The sequence below is a fragment of the Physeter macrocephalus genome, chromosome 14, assembly GCF_002837175.3.
Source record: "Physeter macrocephalus isolate SW-GA chromosome 14, ASM283717v5, whole genome shotgun sequence".
Taxonomy (NCBI): domain Eukaryota; kingdom Metazoa; phylum Chordata; class Mammalia; order Artiodactyla; family Physeteridae; genus Physeter; species Physeter macrocephalus.
Genome location: NC_041227.1, coordinates 6,903,941 through 6,907,268, shown reverse-complemented (window position 1 = coordinate 6,907,268; position 3,328 = coordinate 6,903,941).

The window sequence follows — 3,328 nt, the reverse complement described above, 5'->3', positions numbered from 1 at the left end:
AGCCACAACTACTGAAGCCCACGTGTCTAGAGCCCGTGCTCCACAGCAAGAGAAGCCACCGCAATGAGGGGCCCGTGCACCGCAACAAGGAGTAGCCCCACTCGCGGCAACTAGAGAAAGCACGCGCACAGCAACGGAGACCCAACGCAGCCAAAAATAAATAAATAAATTTATTTTAAAAAAACCATATTCGGATAATAAGAAACCAGAGACCCGTCTGTTCATCCTCATGGAACAAATAAATAGAGTCTCTGAATTTGGATGGTAATTGGTCATCGGAGACTTTTATTTTCATAAGTACATTTTTAACCTCGCAAATAAGATAATGTTCACATAATTCAAAGGAATAAAGACCAAAGCAAGGTATTCAGTTCAAACTTTGGTCAGCAACCATTTGCCCACGAGCCTTTCCAGACAATAAAATAGTAATTTGTAAAATAATGTATTTCAGCATCAGGTTCCTATATACAAAACAAAAGGCATTTTCACAGTCCTCCGGGACAGTTCCTTTTTCTCCTGTTGAACTTACTGTCAACCTGCTTTGAGCTGCAGGCTATTGGAACAAAATTATTCACTACAACTCCAAAGGGCTCCCCACTCTACATAATGATACCATTTTACAACTGGCATTTGCTGGGATAAATCTACCTTGGAACAGCTGACTTTTCAGTCAGTACTGAGGAAAGGTCAGCCCTGCAATCACAGAGAAGGCTCCTTGCGGTGTAAGATCTGAAGTCTTTTATGAGACTTTTTTTTTTTTTTTTTTTTTGCGGTACGCAGGCCTCTCACTGTTGTGGCCCCTCCCGTTGCAGAGCACACGTTCCGGACGCGCAGGCTCAGCGGCCATGGCTCACGGGCCCAGCTGCTCCGCGGCATGTGGGATCCTCCCGGACCAGGGCACGAACCTGTGTCCCCTGCATCGGCAGGCGGACTCTCAACCACTGTGCCACCAGGGAAACCCTATGAGACTTTTTAATTAATAGCGTAACATGTACTGAAAGAGGCTTAAGCTAAATAGGTTGTTTTTCGGTATGTTTTCATTTGTCGTTCTGTTGGTAGAGGGTAGAGCAGACCTTCTTGATGTTCCCGAGCACGTTAGAGTGAAATTAGTAGGAGCAGTGCAATGACACAGGCACAGAACAGATAAGTTTTACAGTCTAAAGTTGATAAACCTACAATTAGGACACTGTAATGCCATTTTTTTTTCTATGTGTATTTAGTGATGACGTTTGGCCATCAGGTCAACTATGGATCAATGAGAAATTCCATTTCTTAGGTCTCTTTCCCATTATTCTGCACATACTTTGCTCTGGGGACATTGCTAACTGGTTGATCAACCTGTAGGTCAGAGAGAGATAAATGAGGTTATTGTGTAGGGCAGAGTCGAAGAACTATGACCCCACCCACCCCCAGGCCAAACCTGGCCTCCCAGCAACATGTTTTTTGTAAATAATGTTTTATTGGAACGTAGCCATACCCATTCATTCACTTATGTTTTGTGGCTTCCTTTGCTCTACAAGAGCAAAGTTGAAGAGTTGAAAGAAAGCCCCTCTGGCCCAGAACTCTAAAAGATTTACTGTCTAGCCCATTGAAGAAAAAGTTTATTGACCCGGTGTAAAGTGATAACATTTCCGTTAGCTGGGTTATGTTCCAGTAATGCCTTCCTATGAAGATGTCCAAGAAACTCTCCTCGGAAAGGGAACATTTAAGTAAAAATAAATACACCTGACCTTTGAGCAACGAGGGTTTGAACCATATGGGTCCACTTACATGCAGATATTTTTCAATAGTAAATACTACAGTGCTGCATGGTCCATGGTTGGTTGAATCCAGCTGTGGTAGATGAGAAACTACAGATACAGGAGGGCCAACTATAAGTTATATGCAGATTAACTCCTGTGTTGTTCAAGGGTCAACTGTACATTATATCTATTTTGGAGGGACCATTACTTCAGATACTTATAGGTTTCCCCAATGTTCTATCTGCCTACCTGCATAAATAAAAATTACACCTTTCCTACACACACAGTTTTCATTGGGATTATTATGACTGTTAAGAATAAGGACTAAATCCCCAACCTGCCTTACAGATAGATTTGACCAGGTGACCAACTTTGACCAAAGGACACAAGCTCATGTTATGAATGCAATTTCTGCTAAGTTCGGTACATGCCTTTTTCTTTTCCTTGCATTTTTTCTGCTGGTTGGAACATGGACATTACGGTGAGGCCAGCAACCTTCCTGGACTTCACACCATCAGGAAGATGGGGTAGAAATCTGCGAGCTTCTTGGATTCTTAGCAGGGATTGCCATGCCAGCTCTGAACCACTGATCTCAGACTCTTTCTTTCTTCCTTCCTTCCTCCCTCCCTCCCTCCCTCTTTCCTTCCCTTCCTTCCTTCCCTCCTTCCTTCCTTCCTTCCTTCTTCCTTCCTTCCTTCCATCCTTCCTTCCTTCCTTCCTTCTTTCTTCTTCTTCTTTTTTTTTTTTTAGCATAGCAGGTTGAAACTACATGGATTTAAGTCATTGCTGATTTAAATTTTGAATTCCATGGTGCTAAATGGAAACTTACTTTAGTGTGTGTAGCTGGTGCTTATTAAGTCCGCACTTTGGCCTTTCCTTTCTGGCACTTCCTTCCTCTTTCCCCTCCATCTACATGGATACAGCAAGAACATTTATTATTATAAATTGAGATACCCCCTTGACAGAGCTGATTGCACCAGGAGTGGGCAGAAGACTCTAATGAGGCCAAACAGTCACTTGTCTGGGAATTGGTTCTACTGGAGAACTAGGAAGCCTCTCATAACCATATTTTCTGATATCTAAACTTGGAATAGGGGTCAGAGAAAGTCTGTGTGAAAAAAAAATAGTTGTAAAAATGTAATTGGGAGAACACTTATGAAAGGAAAAATCCTGAGAACTTGAAATCCCTGCTTTCATTTCATCTTTCCATTTCTTTCTTCTGGTACCATGATACACACCCATCTTTAGTGGGTAAAGTTATTCATTTACCAATTCAGAATTGAGAAGAGATGTAACTTTCTGTATTGTTTTCCTATACCTAAAATTAAATTCTGTTTTGAGAACCATTCCTGCCAGGTCATAGAAACTTTTTCTTTTTTAAATTTAATTTAATTAATTTATTTTTTTAGACAGCAGGTTCTTATTAGTTTTCTGTTTTATACATATTAGTGTATATATGTCAATCCCAATCTCCCAATTCATCCCACCACCACCCCCACCCCTGCTTTCCCCCCTTTGTGTCCATACATTTGTTCTCTACATGTGTGTCTCTATTTCTGCCTTGCAAACCAGTTCATCTGTACCAT